This window comes from Pogoniulus pusillus, chromosome 10 (assembly GCF_015220805.1).
Source record: "Pogoniulus pusillus isolate bPogPus1 chromosome 10, bPogPus1.pri, whole genome shotgun sequence".
NCBI classification, from domain to species: Eukaryota; Metazoa; Chordata; class Aves; order Piciformes; family Lybiidae; genus Pogoniulus; species Pogoniulus pusillus.
Genome location: NC_087273.1, coordinates 2,759,570 through 2,780,770, shown reverse-complemented (window position 1 = coordinate 2,780,770; position 21,201 = coordinate 2,759,570). Strand labels below are relative to the sequence as shown.

The 21,201-nt window shown below is 46.9% G+C and overlaps 1 protein-coding gene across 8 annotated transcripts in view; it reads right to left on the bottom strand.

Moving 5' to 3' along the window:
* INPP4B (inositol polyphosphate-4-phosphatase type II B) overlaps positions 1–21,201 on the bottom strand; it is a 311,591-nt gene that overhangs the window by 251,706 nt on the left and 38,684 nt on the right. For all 8 annotated transcript variants that reach the window (XM_064149509.1, XM_064149507.1, XM_064149508.1 and 5 more), the window contains exon 2: positions 16,466–16,524. The gene's annotated coding sequence lies outside the window, so the exon portion shown is untranslated. The remainder of the gene's footprint in view (positions 1–16,465; positions 16,525–21,201) is intronic.

The window sequence follows — 21,201 nt, the reverse complement described above, 5'->3', positions numbered from 1 at the left end:
TGAGTCAGGAAAAAGTTGCCATGTTCATTGAAGGCAAGTGCAGAGGAAGTAAGAGACATTCTAACCAGGTTGGCTGCTGGTAGCTGCCATGTGCCCAGCATTCCAGACAGAAATCCTAGCACCTTCATGGTCTGGACAAAATTTCTCAAAAGAAAACAGGATCAAAACACAGAAAGAGGAAGGACATATCCAGGAAAACCTGTTCCACCCTAATGCTTCTTTTTCCTCTTTCTATTCTCCCTTCAGCTATTTTCACTTTCCAAATGAGATAAATAATTACATTTCCTTACTCAAAGAACTAATCAGCTTGGTAATAAACCCTGGAGTTGCTTCAGGTGGCCATGCACAGCTACTAAAACAATGTTGAGCAAAGCTGAATCTAACATAGCTTTGCTAAAACCCATGCCAAATGGGTTATCTACCAGATGAATGATCATAGAATCAACCAGATTGGAAGAGACCTCCAAGCTCAGCCAGTCCAACCTAGCACCCAGCCCTAGACAATCAACCAGGCCATGGCACTAAGTGCCTCATCCAGGCTTGGCTTCAACGCCTCCAGGCACAGCGACTCCACCACCTCCCTGGGCAGCCCATTCCAATGCCAATCACTCTCTCTGACAACAACTTCCTCCTAACAGCCAGCCTAGACCTCCCCTGACACAACTTCACACTCTGTCCCCTTCTTCTGTTGCTGCTTGCCTAGCAGAAGAGACCAACCCCCACCTGGCTACAGCCTCCCTTCAGGGAGATGCAGACAGCAATGAGCTCTGCCCTGAGCCTCCTCTGCTGCAGGCTGCACACCCCCAGCTCCCTCAGCCTCTCCTCACAGGGCTCTGCTCCAGGCCCCTCACCAGCTTTGTTGCCCTTCTCTGGACACCTTCCAGCACCTCAACATCTCTTTTGAATTGAGCAGTCCAGAACCGGACCCAATGTGTGCCAGTACTCAATGTGTGGCATAGACCAATTAAGTCTTACTGATCAAACAGAAAACCTCATCAGTAGAAAATGATCATACACTTCATATATTGTGCTAAAATCCATTTTTAAATGCCAAACATGTTGGCCTCTTACTGAATCCCCTGGACTACATTGACTCAAAATGTCCCATTAAAGTTTAGGTCTGTTTCTTTAACCTTTCCATGTATCTAGGAGATAGCCATAAAATCAAAGACTGTGCCAGCTAAAAGCACTTTCACCTGCTGCTTTTGGAATGGCAGCATGTTCCTGCCTGTGTTAACAGAAGTCAAGGGGAGGATTTTTGTCTTTATCTTTTTTAAAGGAATCTTTTCTTTTCCCTCCCCTCCCAACTTTGTAACACAACAATAAGCAACCACCATTAAAATGGGAGACTAAGGTGTTGGAGTTGCTGTCCCTAGAGGTGTGCAAAAAAAATACTGGATGAAGCACTTAGTGCCATGGTCTAGTTGATTGGACAGGGCTGGGTGATGGGTTGGACTGGAGGAGCTTGGAGGTCTTTTCCAACCTGGCTGACTCCATGATTCTATGTAGGTGTTGAAGAGGAGGCTGGATGAAGCACTTAGTGCCATTAGTTAATAAGAAGGGTCAGGTGATAGGCTGGACTAGAAAATCCTAGAGGTCTTTTCCAACCTGGTTAATTCTGTGATTGCTCTCTACAACTACCTGTAGGGAGGTTGTAGCCAGATAGGGTTGGTCTCTTGTGCCAGGCAAGCAGCAACAGAAGAAGGGGACACAGTCTCAAGTTGTGGCAGGGCAGGTCTAGGCTGGATGTTAAGAGGAGGTTCTTCCCAGTGAGAGTGATTGGCATTGAATGGGCTGCCCAGGGAGGTGGTGGAGTCCCGATCCCTGGAGATGTTTAAGAGGAGGCTGGATGAGGCACTTAGTGCCATGGGTTAATTAGAAGGGATAGTTGATAGGTTGGACTCGATCCCAGAGGTCTTTTCCAACCTGGTTAATTCCGTGATTCAAGGAAATAGTTGAAGATTCTTCACCAGCTCTGGTAAATCTGGTCAATGACATAGTAGTGCTGCATCCCATCATCCCTGCTCCAGTGAAACCAAACCATCTGAAGCTGGTAGGACATGGAGCTTGTCACTCAGGTACCGCAGCAGTAGCTGCAATGCGCCTAACAGAAATAGAATTAATTGGCATCCTCGACAGAGCTGATCCATTAGCACTTGTGTGTTAGGCTGTGATAAAAAAGGAGACATCACTGGTAATGCTGAGGCTCATCTTCTCCCATGGGAGCACCTCTGAGTGTTCTTATATTAGGAAAGCTTTTACACCCTCTGAGAAAGTCCATAGATACCCATTTTCATTTTGCGTGCTTTTGTGTTCCACATCTTTATAAATACTGCTTTAAAGGAAAGGTCAATGGCAAAAGCCTGCAGGTACATTCAATATCAGGCAGACATTTCCAAAAGTCAAGATGAGCCAAAGTCTAACAGCTTGACTAAGCCTAGAAACAAAAGGCCAAATGCATGTGATGGAAAAGAAAACACCAAGAAACCTCACAAAGCAAAGGCACCAAAACATCTCCATCTGGAGGTTAATGCTCCATAAACTCTCAGTTAATGAAAGGAATTCCAACTAAGAAAAATAATGGGAAAAAAGCCCACACAAAACCACACAATCAGGCACTCCCAATTCTTATCACTGTATTGGACCTGCCCTTGTTGCCATCTTTCTAAGAAAATGCAGTATACATGACTGAGCCACCCAATTCAAGGGAGATGCTGAGGTACTGCAACATGTCCAGAGAAGGGCAACAAAGCTGGTGAGGGGCCTGGAGCACAGCCCTGTGAGGTGAGGGAGCTGGGGGTGTGCAGCCTGTGGAAGAGGAGGCTCAGGGCAGAGCTCATTGCTGTCTGCAACTCCCTGAAGGGAGGCTGTAGCCAGGTGGGGTTGAGCTCTTCTGCCAGGCAACCAGCAAGGGAACAGAGTTTGAAGTTGTGTCAGGGGAGGTCTAGGCTGGATGTTAGGAGGAAGTTGTTGGCAGAGAGAGTGATTGGCATTGGAATGAGCTGCCCAGGGAGGTGGTGGAGTTGCTCTCCCTGGAGATGTTGAAGCAAAGCCTGGCTGGGGCACTTAGTGCCATGGTCTGGTTGCTTGGCCAGGGCTGGGTGCTAGGTTGGGCTGGATGAGCTTTGAGGTTACAAGTATGCAAGTTGAAAGTAATACAGAAACACAACAGCCCTCCCAGCAATCAGAGTGGCCAGAAGGGGCTCCCATCCATTCTTCCACCTTCCTTCCACCCCTCTAACTTATTCCAGAGTCAGCCTTATCTGCAAGGTGAGCTGGAAGGACTGGCAAGGGGGGTTAGAAGCAGAAGGATTAGTTGAGTTACACAGATTCAGGCACAACAGCAGAAGCCCAAGGATAAACTACAGACACCAAACTTTGACAGATAGAAACTGTCTTACCTATGTTTGTGGCCTTGGTTTTCACAGAATCCTAGACTCAACCGGGTTGGAAGAGAGCTCCAAGCTCAGCCAGTCCAACCTAGCACCCAGCCCTATCCAGTCAACCAGACCATGGCACTAAGTGCCTCAGCCAGGCTTGGCTTCAACACCTCCAGGGACAGTGACTCCACCATCTCCCTGGGCAGCCCATTCCAATGGCAAATCACTCTTACAAGCCTCTGAGTGAAGTAGACATCACCATTCTTTTCTTTTCACAGCCTATCATCTCATTTCTCTCATTCAAATATTCCAGTTAGCCTCAAACCAGCACAATCCTTTATGGTTTGCTGTCTAACTGGGCAGAGAGCACAGCACAGATAAGGCTGCTCTCTAACTTGAGAGCCACTGAAATAGCAAGCACCAGGAGAAAAAGCAAGTGCCAGTTAGGACCACCTGGAATGACTTTAAAGAGCAGCAGCTTGATGTGTATATACACATGCACAGCTCCTCTCCTCCCTTCTCCTAAGATCAGCCTTCTCTAATGAGCATGGTGGGGCAAGCAGAGAGTAGCCAGAAGATCTTTTTTGATGATACAAGCAACTCTACCTACAAATTCCTTCAGCTGGCTGGCATCAATCACTTTGCAGCTGCAGGATGACTCTAGCTGTACTTACACTCCTCTGGCTTCCCTTCTCTCTTCATCTTGCTCATAAAAGTCTAAACCGAGGTTAATCAGCAGCCCCTGGCTTCAAAATCCTGCTTTAGGCCAGAAATAAAAGCACGTTTTGCCCTCAGTGAATTACTTCATTAGTGTTTTCCCCCCCAGGATTAGTTAACATTAGCATAAGACGTTCATTTGGCTGGTAACCTCCAGCTATCATCTGAAGAGATTGCTGCTGCCATCTGCTGACAGCTTCCGCTACAAACAAAGCACAAAGCAACTGAAACACGAGAGAGAAATCATAGAATCAACCAGACTGGAAGAGACCTCCAAGCTCAGCCAGTCCAACCTAGCACTCAGCCCTAGACAACTAACCAGACCATGGCACTAAGTGCCTCATCCAGTCTCCTCTTGAACACCTCCAGGGACAGCCACTCCACCACCTCCCTGGGCAGCCCATTCCAATGCCAATCACTCTCTCTGACAACAACTTCCTCCTAACAGCCAGCCTAGGTCCTCCCCTGCACAGCTCAAGACTGTGTCCTCTTCTTCTGTTGCTGCTTGCCTGGCAGAAGAGCCCAACCCCACCTGGCTACAGCCTCCCTTCAGGTATTGTAGGCAGCAATGAGGTCTGCCCTGATCCTCCTCTGCTGCAGGCTGCACACCCCCAGCTCCCTCAGCCTCTCCTCACAGGGCTCTGCTCCAGGCCCCTCACCAGCCTTGCTACACTTCTCTGGACACATTCCAGCACCTCAACATCTCCCTTGAATGGAGGAGCCCAGAACTGGACACATCACTCAAGGGGTGGCCTGAGCACTGCTGAGCACAGGGGCAGAATAACCTCCCTAGTCCTGCAGGCCACACTCTTCCTGCTCTAGGATGTTCTGAAATGAGACAAACTGATCCCAGCAAGAAGCCCAGCATGCACAAAGCAGTGCCAGGCTGTATCAGCTACCCAAAAGGATACTAAATCACGAGCATAACTTCACAGCAGGCACAGAGCCCTTTCAGAAAGAGGAGTTCAACAACAGCATCATGAAAAACGGGTCAGACAGAGCAGTGATGCAGCCCATAGGTTTCAGGGGTGGTCTGCTGGGTGTTTGCTTCCTTTGACTGCTAGCCCCCCAGCAGTGAAGAAATGCAGGTATACTCTATGCCAAAGAGCAGTCTTCAGCTTTCTTTCATGTTTTCTCTCAGGAGTACCATCCTAGCTCAGACTAACATCATCAAATGCCAGTTGTGTGCTTGGTTTGATAGAGTTTTATCCTTCCTAAGGGGCTCTTGACTGGAATATGCCATGAAGTGAACCAGTTTCCTTGTCCAAGCAGCTATTCCAGCTTCCCTTCTGTGCAAGTTCACTGCTTACAGCAGGCACAGTCTCCATGGTCTCTTCATGTAGCACTGTAACCCACTGCTGTTTGTCTGCCTCCATCCCCAGGGTTCTTTCAGGTGTTAACAGCTAATATTCCCAAACTGCCAAGGACTTCAGTCACAGTGCACTCATCTAGATACTGCTGCACTCTGTCCACCCAGCACTTGCAGCCACTTACAAAGCCTTTCTTCTTTCCCAGTACAGCTATCAGGTCTTCCTCACCAAAACCAAACAGCTGTAAGAGTAATCTATAAAAACTGTAGCTTGCACTGCAAAAATTGGCACCCAAGTCTCCCAAAAATAGCTGCAGAAGCTAATAGAGCCCTGATCTTGCAAACTGATCTCCAGCAGTGAATGGCTACTCAGCCCCAGGACTCTCTCTGCAGCCATGCGTGAAGCTACTCAACAGAAACATCTGCCAGACCCCACATGCTTTGAGAACCACCACAGGGCTCACTGCAGCACCAAGGACAGCAAAAGGCACTGAACCAAGGCAGAAGGACGCAGGAGTGCTCTGTAACCTTTTGTTAAGCACAGCTACCTACACAGTTATCTGTTCTGAACAAGGTTGGTGTTTGATTGCTGCCAATTACGTTACAATCTCATGCAATCATGCCAATTGCTGAAGGAACAGTGGAGAGCACAGCCAACTATGAAAAATAAAACAAAATAAACCCTACCTGATCCCATTTGGTAATTACAGAATGGATTAGGTTGGAATGGACCTCAAAGATCATCCAGTTCCAACCCCCTGACATAGGCAGGGACACCTCCCACTAGAACAGGTCACTCAAGGCCTCATCCAACCTGGCCTTGAACACCTCCCTGGGCAACCTGTGCCAGTGTCTCACCACCCTCACTGCAAAGAACCCTTTCCTAAAATCCAGTTCCAGTCTCCCCTCTGCCAGTTTAAACCCATCACTCCTCCTCCTGTCTTTACAAAACCTTGTCAATAGTCCCTCCCCAGCCTTCCTGTAGCCCCTTTCAGATCCTGGAAGGCCACTCCAAGGTCTCAAAGCCTTCTCTTCTCCAGGCTGCAGAGCCCCAGCTCTTGTAGCCTGTCCTCATAGCAGAGCTGCTGCAGCCCTCTGATGATCTTTGTGGCCCTCCTTTGGACTGGCTCCACCAGTTCCATGTCCTTCCTGTATTGGGGGCTCCAGAACTGCACACAGTACTCCAATACTTACCAATTCAGTGATTTCCCCAAATTAAATGTTTATAAATGTATTACCAGAGGGTTTATGAAAGTGGATCAAGGACCACAGGGCCTCATGATAGTGTGCATTGGATAGAGTACACAGATGTTAAATCACAAGAAGGCACAAGAGTTTATGTACCACAGACATGAAAGAGCCAAAAAGCAATCCCAAAATGAGAATTTCTCATAAGCATCCAAGCAAAAAAGAGTTGTAAGGGCAGAAGCTAGGGAAGGATAATGAGATTAGACTTCATACCTTGTTGTAGTACCTCTGTGTTGGTTTCACAGACCTCTGAAAGCAGGAACTGTGTGCTGGACATTGCTCAGAAGCAGAGCAGGCAGCATATACTGGAGACTGGGAAAAACCTTCCCAGTGCAAACAAAGAGCTAACAAAAGGAAGGATTGAAGAGCCAGATACAATGAAAAGAGTAAGTCCAAAACCAAATGTCTAGGGAAACTCTTTGTGCAAGAGCTCCAGCAGAGATAACAAAAAAAAAAAAAATCTTTTTTCCCCAAGATCAGAAGAAGATATTTCAGTGAAAGATAATGCAAAACAACATTATCTCAGAGCAGAGGCTTTGGTGAGCAAGAGATATCTATCTTAAGAAGGATCTGCAAAAGACAGACATAGGCAGATCGTGAATAGAAACACATTCCTGTTGAAAGCAATGCTAGAACTGGTATGAGTAGCAGGAAGAGAAATGATGTTTGCTTCAGCCATCAAAAGCAATAGGAGAAAGAACTTGACAGGAAAGATTAAGCAGCTGTTTGATTCCTGCTGAAATTGAATTCACAGCTAAAGGCACAGGAAGAGGTCTCTGAAAGGCAAGATGAAAGCCTAGTTTGGACAAATAGCTATTGAGGCAGAGCTGATGTCATTTAGTATCAAGGAACATGCAGAGTTAAGTTACATTTTTCTCATGCAACCTCCAGTTCTAGGTGCAGCACATCACAGAATCAGAGAATCATCATGAAACCCTTGAAAGAATAAGGAAGAGTTTGAAAATGAGCAGGAGAAAATGCAGTCCGAGGTAGAAGGTGGCCTAGCCTTGGAAGCGGCAGGCAGCTGCCTGAACAAAAGAGATGCTTCTTAGCTCTCATTTGGAAGAGGCCATTCCTCCAAATACCCTCTGATTAGTTCTACACAGCTCTATAGAGTGCAAAGGCATAGCTAAGGGACTGGGAAGGAGCCTGGGATGGAAGTGCAATGGGTGACACTGTAAACAAAGTAGTAAGAAACTCTTTGATACTTGAAGTCTGTGAGCACAGCTGGGGAGGCAAGCAGGTGAAGGACAAGGATGTGTGCAAACGGAAGGATTACAGCATGCTTCTGCCATGGAAAAGCTAAAGAAAAAGAAGACATGGAACAAATTAGGCCAATTAAACAAGAAAATCAGACAGAATGGAGTTATCTAAGCCAACAGAACTGCATACAAGTTTGGGCTGAGAATGCTCAGAAACACACTAAGATTTTTAGGCCATTTAAGGGATGATACAGCTTCTAGATCTGCCTAGGCTATGGTTTGGTCATTTGTTGCTTCCTTCTCACTTCTTTCTGTGACCCAAAATCTTATCAACACAGAAGCATCTATCACTGAAACTTACTGAAGGAATATTATATTACAGACAGGGGTTCACTTTACTACTTCTCAGCTTACAGACATTGCAAAACACCATCATAACCAATAGCACGTGTGTAATACTTAGCCAGATGACCCCCATCAGCAAGGTCACTCAATCCCAAAGCCATGCTACACAGTGCAGCAACACTTACTCTGGCTGCTCAGATCTTAAAGTGATAGAGAGCAGGCTCTAGAAAATTGAAATCACTGCTGAGAAATGGTTTATAAAAGGTACATCCTCAGCCAGAAGAGACTTTTATTTCAAGATGCCCTGGAGAGATCACTGACTTGCAGAATGCTAAACCACATACACAGGGAAAAAACCTCATGGTCCAACAGACCAGAAAAGGCTCCACAGCTTCAATATAAATAAAACAACCTCGCTCTGTAAGAATATTTGAAAGACATCAAACTGGAAAATATGGAAGCTCTGCTGAAAGTGCACTGCATGTGCCTGCCCCACTGCTGAGATTCACCAACAGGCTCTCTCCTTTTTATGCTGCCACTTGCCTAGGACTATGCCATCAAAACCTCAATAACATTTTCACACTTCAAAACCTCAGAAGTGTGTCGTTATTGTATTATTTCTTCCTTCTGTGTGATTCTCTGGTTATTGATTCATGAGTCAGTCTGAAATCTTGGAGGCTTTTTTGCTGACTGTTAATAATCCATCACACTTGTGAGAACCACTGTAAGAACATAATTTATGCTAAGCCTCCATAAACACTGCAAGAAAGCTGCTGATTATTGACAGCACATCCTTTGGCATTTGCTCTTTATCTTGTCTACAAGAAATCTGAAGCCCAACAATGCATTTGGTTTAAAGGAAAAAGGTAAATTCATTAAGCTGCATTCGTGTAAGCTGAAGCACAAGAGGCTGCATTCCTGTAAGCTGCAACACAAGAGGCTCCACCTCAACACAGGAGGGAACTTCTTGACTGGAAGGGTCACAGAGCACTGGCACAGGCTGCCCAGAGAGGCTGTGGAGACTCCCCTGACAACTTTCAAAGCCTTTCTGGATGTGTTCCTGTGTGATCTGTGCTAGATTGTATGGTCCTGCTCTGGCAGGGAGGTTGGACTCGATGTCCTTGGGTCCCTTCCAGGCCCTAGTATCCTGTGAAGCTGTGATTTCAAGAGGTCTCAGAACATTCACCACCTTTTAGCAAACTCTCTCTGGCTTTAGCTGTATCACAGCACTCCAGCTCACATTCAGGGCAAGCCTGGCATTCCTTCACTTAGCACACAAGCATATGGATTCACTACACAGCTAACGAGCATATGGATTCACTACACTACAAACATGCCACAGACGTTTGCTACCACAGCATAGAATCGTGGAATGGCTTAGGTTGGAAAGGGAACTCAGTGATCATTTACTCCAACTCCCCTGCCATGGGCCAGGACATCTCTCAACTAGATTTGGCTACTCAAGGTCTCATCCAACTTAGTCTGGAGCACCTCCAGAAAGGGGGCACGTACAACCACTCTGAACAACCTATTCCAAAGTCTCAATGCCCTCATACTGAAGAACTTCTTCCTAAAATCCAGTCTAAACCTACTCTTCCCTCAGCTTTAAACCATTCCCCCTTGCCCTGCCAATAGACATCATTATGAAAAGTCTCCCTATGCCCTTCCTGTTGTTTCCTTTGAAGTACTGCAAGAAAGTTGAAGTCCACCCAGAGTCTTCTCCTCTCCAGGCTGAAGAACCCCAGCTCCCTCAGCCTATCCTCATAGCTGAGGTGCTTCAGCCCTTCAGTCATCCTTGTGGCCTCCTTTGAACTCATTCCAACAGTTTTATGTCTCTCTTATGATGGACATGGTATTCAAGGTGGAGATCCCACAAGAACAGACTAAAGGGGGAAAATCCCCCTCCTGAGCTGCTGGTCAAACTACTCTTGATATTGCACTGCTTAGATGAGAGCAAAAGAAGTGTGTTTATAATTGTATGTGTGAAATGTAACTGCTAATTCAAACTCCTTTCAGCACTCCTAACAGCTTTCATTTTAAATACAGCCACCCATAAAACTAGAACTTCTTTCCTCCTATGAGATTCAAACTAGATGTTAGAAACACAAAAGCATAGAATCAACTAGGTTGGAAGAGACCTCCAAGGTCATCCAGTCCAACCTAGCACCCAGCCCTATCCAGTCAACCAGACCATGGCACTAAGTGCCTCATCCAGGCTTTGCTTGAAGACCTCCGGGGATGGTGACTCCACCACCTCCCTGAGCAGCCCATTCCAATGAAAAGGTTCTTTACAGTGAGGGTGGTGAGACACTGGCACAGGTTGCCCAGGGAGGTTGTGGAGCCACATTCTGTGCTCCACAACCTCTCTGGTGGTGTTCAACACCAGGTTGGATGCAGCCTTAGGCAACCTGTTCTAGTGGGAGGTGTCCCTGCCTGTGGCAGGGGCTCGGAACTGGCTGATCCTTGAGGTCCCTTCCAACCTAAACCATTCTATGATGATTTTTTTTCTTTAATCAATATATCATACAAACTGCTAAAAGGCAACACTGCACACACAAAACCAGCAGGAGCTTATTGAGCTACTGCCTGAACAAACTGACCTGATAGATTGCAATAGTTACCTCCACAGGATCATTAAACCACAAACAAAGATAGATTTACACAATAGACACTAATGACTCTGCTGGAGAATCCACCACAGACTATTGATCAAAAAATCCATTTAGAAATAAATTCCTTAAATACATATTCAAAAATAAATAGGAATGTCAACATGTTTGCTCACTACAACAGAATGGGCCCTCTGGAGCTATTACTGAGAAACAAAAAAACATAATTGCATTTATTTATTTTTTTTAAACCAATCTTTTCACTGTGTGGATTGCAAAGCCATTTCCAAAACTGGCTAAGTATCAACATTACCATTTGAGAATATTAGTGCATGGGAAAATGAGCCATAGATGGCTTAGGTAGCTTCTGTCTCTGCTTCAGTAGCAAGTACTCCAAATGCACAACCACACACACAACAAACATCAGTTTAAGCTTTTCTTAACCACAGGTGGAGGATGTTGAAGAAATCCAGCCCTGAATTGACAGGAGGAATAGAAGAGATTAAGAAAGGTTAAAAGTATTCTGCTTGCTTGTTTCTGGGGAACAAAAAGAACCCCAAACACACAAACACAAAGAAAACAAACCAGTCTGTTATTTTGGAGGACCTCTGAACAATAAATAAGGCAATGCCACAGCATGTCATTTGACATGGAATCATACAATCAACCAGGTTGGAAGAGACCTCCAAGCTCAGCCAGTCCAACCTAGCACCCAGCCCTGGCCAACCAACCAGACCATGGCACTAACTGCCCCAGCCAGGCTTTGCTTCAACACCTCCAGGGATGGCAACTCCACCACCTCCCTGGGCAGCCCATTCCAATGCCAATCACTCTCTCTGACAACAACTTCCTCCTAACAGCCAGCCTAGACCTCCCCTGACACAACTTCACACTCTGTCTCCTTCTGTTGCTGCTTGCCTGGCAGAAGAGCTCAACCCCACCTGACTACAACCTCCCTTCAGGTAGCTGCAGACAGCAATGAGCTCTGCCCTGAGCCTCCTCTTCTGCAGGCTGCACACCCCCAGCTCCCTCAGCCTCTCCTCACAGGGATGTGCTCCAGGCCCCTCACCAGCCTTGCTGCCCTTCTCTGGACACCTTCCAGCACCTCAACATCTCTTTTGAATTGAGGAGCCCAGAACTGGACACAGCACTCAGGTGTGGCTTGACCAGTGCTAAGTACAGGGGCAGAATAACCTCCCTTGTCCTGCTGGCCACACTCTTCCTGATCCAGGCCAGGATGTTACTGGCTCTCCTGGCCACCTGGGCACCATTCCCTTACCAAAGCAAGCCCCAAAACAACCCTTGCTAGAAATTCTGATCTGTAATTAAAACCAAAGGCAGTACACACCACTGCAACCCCCAAAGAGATGTGAAACTTCTAATCAGAAATCCCCTCCTACATCATTGGAAAAAAAAAAAAGCTCTTAAGTATATAACACTCATTCTATGCACTAGCAACTGTTGCCCAGCAATCCTCCTCCCCATTTTGTTCTCACACAAGTACTGGAAGAAAGTTCCTGCCAGACCAGAAACGGGTAGAACCTAAGTCAATAAGCTGCCTATTTAAGGTGAGGTACATCTCACTTTCTAGTTCCAGACCTTAACCCTTTTGTAAGCACTAGTAGTAGTATGCTAATATTTTGCACTAGGATCCATAACAATTGGCCCAAGATTAGCATCGTGTCAAACTTCACTCTCCAAGTCTCGTCACACAACGTTTCTCAGCAAAACTTTAGGGTTGACCCAGGGAAAAATTAGTTTATTGCCTATTAAAATAAACCTGGATAGAGAGAAGCAAAGACAAGAGCTAAAACAGTTTCCTCCCACCTGCCACATTCCCAAGGCTCCACTCAGTCTTTCATTCTCAAATCCTCTACCTCCTCCTCCTCCCTGCCTCAAGCGGCACAAAGGGGATGGGAAATGGTACAGCAGTCAAGTGCATAACAGTTCCTCTCTGCTGCTTCTTCCTCCTCATGTTTTGTGCCTGCTCCGGCAAGGAGTTCTCGCAAGGGCTGCAGCCACTGCAGACCTGCTACAGCACGGGTGCTAGGAGAGCCTGCTCCCACCTGGGCAGCCCCTGTGCTGCAGATCAGCCAGGGCACGTCCAGGTGCTTCCTTATCATCTCCTGCGCAGGCTGCAGATGGACATCTGCTCCTGCTAATGGAGCAAATTAAATCCTCCCTCTCCTTCTCTGATCCTGAGAACTCTTTCTTATGCTTCCTCCCTGCTGTGCAGCAGTTCACTCTTTCTTAGACACATTTTCCCAGAGGCACCACTTGCTCTGCTGATGGGCACAGATGTGTCCTGCAGTGAGTCTGCTGCAGAGCCTCTGACCTTTTCTCACAGAGGCCACTTCTGCAGCCCCCCCAGCTACTGTAACTTAGCTACCTACAGCAAATAAAAAAAGAAGCTTCCTCCCCCAGAAAAAACAACCAACAACAGGCAAACAAACAAACAAACAAAAGCCAACACAAAAAAAAAACCCAAACCCCAAATCAAACCAACTGACACCAGAAAAAAACATCTCCCAAACCCACCACTCCCACCCCAAACCACACTGTTTCACTAACATGCCTCAGGTCTACTTCTTAGCCTACTCCAAGTCTAAAATGTCTAACTCCACTACTAGACCAAGGAAAATGAGTGTCCTTAAGATGCTTAACAGGTTGCTCTGATACATGTAGATATGATCAAGTGGAGGAATATAGCTTTTTTTTTTTCCTTTCACTGAGAATGTGCTGCCCTGCTACTAAAGATTTACAGCACAGCTAAGTTAGGAAGCATCCTTTACAATTTCATAGAGAAGCTCCTTATACAAGTGGTACAATTTATGTCCATTTGGGCTAGAATGAGAGTCTGTCATTAAGCTATAAGCACTTGTATATGCAGACATGCACATGCTCTGACAGCAATTAATAAACGGCAGCAAATCACTCTTCATTTCATGACAGTGACTTCTGGACTTAACTGTTCAGCATTCAGATGAGCCTCTGAAACATCAGAGTTACTTTTCTTCTGTGTCAAGCCACAAGACAAGTCAGGTTCCAGCAGCAAAAATAGGAACATGGCTTCATCAGCACTGTTTCTGGGAACATCTGTGCCTAGATTTCCTATTGCCCCAGATTCCCACTGGCAGTGCCATGGACAGAGGCATTGAGTGCACCCTCAGCAAGTCTGCTGATGACACCAAGCTGTGTGGTGCAGCAGACAAGCTGGAGGGCAGAGATCCATCCAGAGGGACCTGGACAGGCTGCAAAGGTGGGCACAAGCCAACCTCAGGAGCTTCAAGAAGACTGAGCACAAGGTTCTGCAGCTGGGTCGAGGCAATGCCAAGCACAAATGCAGGCTGGGCAGTGAGTGGCTGGAGAGCAGCCCTGAGGAGAGGGACTTGGGGGTGCTGCTGGAACAGAAGCTAAGGAGACAACTCTTCCCTTGTATCCTACTTCTACTCATGCACTTCTATGAATGAGGACCAGAGCAGTAAAATGCTAAGCTCAACATGAGCCAGCAGTGTGCATTTACAGCCCAGAAAGCCAAGCAGAGCCTGGGCTGCAGCAAGAGAAGTGTGGCCAGCAGGGCCAGGGAGGTGATTCTCTCCCTCTACTCCCTTCTGCTGAGACCCCACCTGGAGTACTGCATCCAGGTCTGGAGCCCCTATGACAAGAGGGATATGGAGATGTTGGAGTGTATCCAGAGAAGGGCCACGAGGATGCTTCAGACGGGATGTTTGGCCATGTAGAAACAAAAAGACATGTAGGTTACCCTCCCTCTCTGTGCTCCCAGAACACCAATTGCTTTGATTTTATTTAGCATGTCAATAAATTGCATCCTTCGAAAGAGAGGTTTGAAACTTGAGAGAGATCTGTCTTTGTCAGTGAAGCTGTCCTCCATGGTGCCCAGTAGATGAAGCCTCTGAAAAGGACCATTTCACAAATTTCTGGGATATAAGATGACTAGGAAGTGATACATCATTTAGTTTGATCTATTGTGAGACATTGCCCTTTAATCTCTCAGTGGTCTCTGTTCTGAGCCTAGTAAATTGTGACATTTTAAAACCAAGGATCCACTTTATCTCCCCACACTTGAGTTTCATTTGAGTTCTTCTGACTTCAATTTCCAAGTTTTCCTCTTATTGTGACTTCCCTTATTAAAGCACCTGATAAAAGTCACCTTTTAAAGAACACTGACACTAATCAAGTCACCAGTCTTTGAGAAGCTGAAACTTGTCAAGCCTCCTGGATCCTACCATAACTTTGGCAAATTGTGAAGCTTATTTAAGCAGGAAATCAGCAAGGAACTCAGTGCTGGTTTCTAGGACTGCCCTAGACACAGACATCACTGTGAGAGTGGTGAGAGGCTGGAATGGGTTGCCCAGGGAGGTGGTTGAGGCCCCATGCCTGGAAGTGCTTAGGGCCAGGCTGGCTGAGGCTGTGGGCAGCCTGCTCTAGGGTAGGGTGTCCCTGCCCACAGCAGGGGGGTGGGAACCCGATGATCCTTGTGGTCCCTTCCAACCCTGACTGATTCTGTGATTCTGTAAAAAGCCACTCATCTATTTAACTGATTCAGTCATAGAGCAGAACAATCATGAGAATGTGGCAGAGGGGTGGCCACAAGCTTTCTTTCACCTAGAGAGAATTTGTTGGTTCATTCACCACCCAGGGGAATGCAGCCCCAAGAAGCTTGAGGCAGAGAAACCTTTTACATCATACTGTCTCATTTTGTTTGCATACACACAGCCATCTCATCACATGCTCCTGAGCAGTGCTTTGAAAGCAAATACTGCTTTAGAAGTGTACCATATGTGCACATTCATCACTGTATTAAAGTAAGCCACTACATCACACTGAAAAATCTCTCCAACAAAACACACAATCTGTCAGGCAGTGCTATCATTTCTGCCCAACTGCTGCTCCCTAACAGCATCAAAACATCCCAGGAGGCAATTATGAAATACTTGCTGTTAACAGGTGAGCATCTCCAACTTCACACCACTCCCTAATTCTCCAGTGCTATTTCCAGCTCACCCAGGCAGCTACCTAAGCAGCATTCATAACACCAGAAGTAAAAAGAGCAATCCCATACTTGATGCTTCTTCTTTCCAGAAGATGAGTGGCCTCAGCTCATGGGCAAAGGCAGAAAAGGGCACTCAGCAGCTCCTACAAAACCCCCAGGTCGGGGTCAGGCCCTATTTTAACAGACCCTTTTTTTAGGCATGGAATTGCTTTTTCCAGCAGAAGAAGAGGGGGAGATCACACCATTCTTCAAAACAAAGTTAGTTACGAGGCCACTCTAAAGAATCATAGCAGGGGTCTGAAATTGTGTCTTGTTACTACAACATGTCATTTAGCCTGAAATTCTGCTTTTGTTGTTCCAGGCATGGGAGCAATTCTGGCTTTGGACACCTGTATGTTGTGAGCAGAGCCTGACCACAGACTATTTGTGATTCAGATAAGGGCTGTTGGTGGCATGAAGAATACCTGGTGTCAGAGAGTGCAAACGATGACTTTTTTGTCATCTCTGCTACTCCAATAACACTGATTCATACTTTTTTTGCCCCTAAAAGCACAACAACAAGAGCTATCATGTAAACAGATTACTCAAGTTCTCCCAGATTAGACTAAGAGAGCAAGCAAAGCAGTAGGAAAACGAATTACCTTATTTTTCATCAGAAAAAGCAGATTTCCTTGCAGCCGGCACCATCTCTCCCTCGGTTCTGCATGCAAAGAAGCAAGAGATTAATGAAAACAACCTCTCTCCATGGAATGCTGCTTAAAGAAGACATACCAGCTATAAAGGTCAGCAAAGAAAACCAGGAAGACCTAAAAGAAGGCAGCCTCACTCAGCATCTGCCTATGCACTACATGCTGTGAAATGCCAAATAACTTCCCGGAAGGTTCCTTCCACTCTGCGGCTGACAGCGTTGGTGACTGCAGCAGACACTCGCTGTTTGCTCTGCGTTTCTCCCTTGCCTCGCATGGGAGCAGAGAAAGCCACTTCAGCCTGGAAGGGCTTTTGCTTCCAGCATTTCAAGAGATGAAATGTAATCCTTGTTAAGGCACAAAAACATTTCCCATTCCACTTGATTAGAGCATGTTATCCTGAATTTACATTTCTCAGAAGAAGAAAAAAAAGAGCAAAAGAGACCTAAATATTTACAGCTGCTTTGCTACTACTATTTTAGGATATGTTAGAAGTGTTTTTCCCCTGTACTCAGCACTGGTCAGGCCACACCTTGAGTGCTGTGTCCAATTCTGGGATCCTCAATTCAAGAGAGATGTTGAGGTGCTGGAAGGTGTCCACCAGAGGGCAACAAAGCTGGTGAGGGGCCTGGAGCACAGCCCTGTGAGGAGAGGCTGAGGGAGCTGGGGGTGTGCAGCCTGCAGAAGAGGAGGCTCAGAGCAGAGCTCAGTGCTGTCTGCAGCTACCTGAAGGGAGGCTGTAGCCAGGTGGGGTTGGGCTCTGCTGCCAGGCAAGCAGCACCAGAAGAAGGGGACAGAGTGTGAAGTTGTGGCAGGGGAGGTCTAGGCTGGATGTGAGGAGGAAGGTGTTGTCAGAGAGAGTGATTGGCATTGGAATGGGCTGCCCAGGGAGGTGGTGGAGTCACTATCCCTGGAGGTGCTGAAGCCAAGCCTGGCTGGGGCACTTAGTGGGAGGTGGTTTAAGGCCAGGCTGGCTGAGGCTGTGGGCAGCCTGATCTAGAGTAGGGTGTCCCTGCCCATGGCAGGGCGGTTGGAACTAGATGGTCCTTATGGTCCCTTCCAACCCTGACTGATTCTATGAAAGAATTCTGCTGAGGAACCCCAGAGCAACCAGAAGTGGATGCTTAGTAGTACTCAGTCCAGAAAGTTCTCTGTAGCCTCCACAGGCAAAACTCTGCCTATGCATTATTAAAGGTACAAAAGACTCCAAAAGTATGGCACAAATTATTATCAGTCCCTTATCATAACTGAGTCTGTGCTGGTTCAGGGTTTGGTTTGTTTCTACTAAAATAACAAGTAAATATAATTGCAATGAAGACCAGCAGGTAGAAGTGAAAATAAAGCATTTGCTGTTGCTGAAATTATTGCATTAGGACTGATCTTACAGCTAAACAGGAGCTATCTCCCAACAGCTGCCAAGGGAACAGACATTTATTCAAGTTTACTTGGAAATTGACAGACATTTAACATACGATCATAAAAGCCTGAAGAAACCCACAAAGGAGGTGGGAAGTGAGATGTGGAAAATGTAGAATGATAAAAGAATACAGTTTTTGGGGGGTGGATCCTGAGGAACTGGATCTCTAAACTCTCAAACATGGCAACTCACAACTGGCAACCAGCAATCAGTAGCAGGATAAAAAAAACAACCTTCAGTTTGCAGGGGGAAATAATAATCCTACTGTGAAGGACTGAGTACTGCTGCTCAGGTACACAACAAAGAAGATGTGAAAACTTGAGCAAGCTAAAGAGATGGCTTTAGACTGCTTTATTTAGAGAGCTATTTAGCACCACTGAAGCATCAGTAATGAAGAGGGCTGAAAACTCTGAGGGGGTGAGCTGACAAGTGCAGAAAGCATGCCCATCAGCCTCAGCTGCTTTGCATTGCCTGTCACTTGTTACCTAGTGATTTTTCATCACCAATCACCCTGCAAATCTTCACTTTGCCTTCCTTGTCAAAACAACCTGAAGGTCACCTGGCCAGAGCAGCCAGATCTTTAGCATTGAACCTCATGGGGTTGCCAAGTAGAGGTTGAAGGCTAAGCCATGAAGAAGGATTCTGGTGATGATGACAGTTATTTTGTTGAAGCTGAGCAAAGTCTAGGCAGCAGATAGGAAGGCTGACTGAAATATCAGAAACACAAAGCAAAACAAGTGAGGCTGCTGCTTACTATGATTGCCACTCTGCTGGGCATTCCAAACATCAGACTTCCTTTCACAGTGTGGGATTAGTGTAAGTAATAAAGAAGGCCCCCAAGGTTAAGTGGAGACATCTCAGAGAACCACAGAACTAACCACACTGGAAAAGACCTTTAAGACCATCAAGTTCAACACCCAACACCATCTAATCAATCAAACCCTGGCACAGTCTGCTTTTGAACACCTCCAGGCACAGCAACTCCACTACCTCCCTGGGCAGCCCATTCCAATGCCAATCACTCTCTCTGACAACAACTTCCTCCTAACAGCCAGCCTAGACCTCCCCTGACACAACTTCACACTCTGTCCCCTTCTTCTGGTGCTGCTTGCCTGGCAGCAGAGCCCAACCCCACCTCCCTTCAGGGAGCTGCAGACAGCACTGAGCTCTGCCCTGAGCCTCTTCTTCCACAGGCTGCACACCCCCAGCTCCCTCAGCCTCTCCTCACAGGGCTGTGCTCCAGGCCCCTCACCAGCTTTGTCGCTCTCCTGTGGACACCTTTCAGCACCTCAACGTCTCTCTTGAATTGAGGAGCCCAGAACTGGACACAGCACTCAAGGTGTGGCCTGACCAGTTTTGAGTACAGAGGCAGAATATCCTCCCTTGTCCTGCTGGCCACACTGCTCCTGAGCCAGGCCAGGATGCCTGTAATCTGATAGAGAACCTCAGCTCTTAACTCCTGATGAAGTTTCTCTCAAGCACTCAGCAGGAGGACAAGCTGCACCTTCTGCATTGTATCCTTCTGTGGGCCCTATTTTTCCCTTTACACTTGCTTGCTTTGCTCAGATTTGTCCCTCAATCAATGACTGTTGCTGCATCTTACACTCCTCAGTAGCCAAACCACAGCCAGCCCCAGCAGTGCTGCCACAATAAAAGCAGACCATATGCAATATGTACCTATGACACATGGCCCAGACATGAACAATGGTTAGGAGAATGGCAGGGACGCCTCTAGTGAGAGGTGTCCCTGTCTATGGCAGGGGGTTGGAACTGGGTGACCTTTGAGGTCCCTTGTAACTTAAACCCTTCTATGATTCTATGAAATCTCCAAGCAATCTTTTTCTTCTAGGAAGATTATACAATTCCATGCAGAACTGTCTACATGTTGGAGAACAAGGTTACAGCTTCAACACTGCCATTTGTTCAAAGACATCCATCAATGGCATTGATGAGGGCACAGAGTCTGCTCAGCAAGTTTGCTGATGACACCAAACTGTGAGGCTTGGCTGATCCAGCTGAAGGCTGTGTGGCCTTCCAGTGAGACCTGGACAGACAGAGCTGGGCACAGAGGAACCAAATGAGGTTCAACAAGGACAAGTGCAGAGTCCTGCACCTGGGGAGGAATAACAAACTGCAGCAGCACAGGCTGGGAGGTGATCTGCTGGAGAGCAGCCCTGTGGAGAGGGACCTGGGAGTGATGGTGGAGAACACTCATGGCACAGCAATGTGCTCTTGTGGCCCAGAAGGCCAATGGGATCCTGGGGTGTATTAAGAAGAGAGTATCCAGCAGATCAAGGGAGGTTCTACTCTCATCTGCTCTGCCCTGGTGAGACCTCATCTTGAATACTGTGTTCAGTTTTGGGCTCCCCAGTTTCAGAGGGACAGGGATCTGCTGGAGAGGGTCCAGTGAAGGGCTACGAGGAGGATGAGGGGACTGGAGGGCATGGCTGATGAGGAGAGGCTGAGGGACCTGGGGCTGCTTAGTCTGGAGAAGAGAAGACTGAGAAGGGATTTAATAAATGTTTATGAAGATCTGAGTGCTGGGGGTCAGAAAGAGTGGGACAGGCTCTGCTCACTGCTCCCTGGGGTAGGACAAGGATCAATGGGTGTAGGCTGCAGCACAGGAGATTCCACCTCAACACAAGGGGAAACTTCTTTACTGTAAGGGTCCCAGAGACATTGTGGAATCTCCTCCTCTGGAGATTTCCAAGGCCTGTCTGGATGTGTTCCTCTGTGACCTGTGCTAGATTGTGTGGTCCTGCTCTGGCAGGAGGGTTGGACTCGATGATCCTTCCTGGGTCCCTTCCAAACCCTGCCATCCTGGGATCCTGTGATTTGTTCCCACATAAACACCTTCTTGCTTGCTTTCTCTTCAGCTCCTGCAGCTATGCTACTGTATTTTTTTGTAAGCCCATCTTCACACCTTTGACTGCCCTTCATAGTCTTGTTGAAATTATAACCTCATAACCTTATGGTCAGCACTTGCAATTGACTACACCTGAGGATGCTGCTGTGCCCAAAATGAGCTACTGACTCCAACAGAGGCTCCATGCAGGTGTAGCTGCCTGCCAGGGTTTTATAAATTGATAGGCTACAACTGTGGAAAGCTGAGTCACACAGCACTTAGCAAAAGGATATTTATCACACACTGAAATCTATTAGTACAAGCAAATTCAGCACTGAAGACCAAATCCATCAGGGAGGCAGGGGATGGTGCCAGGGGATGGTGCTGGCTTGGCCAGACAATACATGAAACTCAGCCATGATGACACTT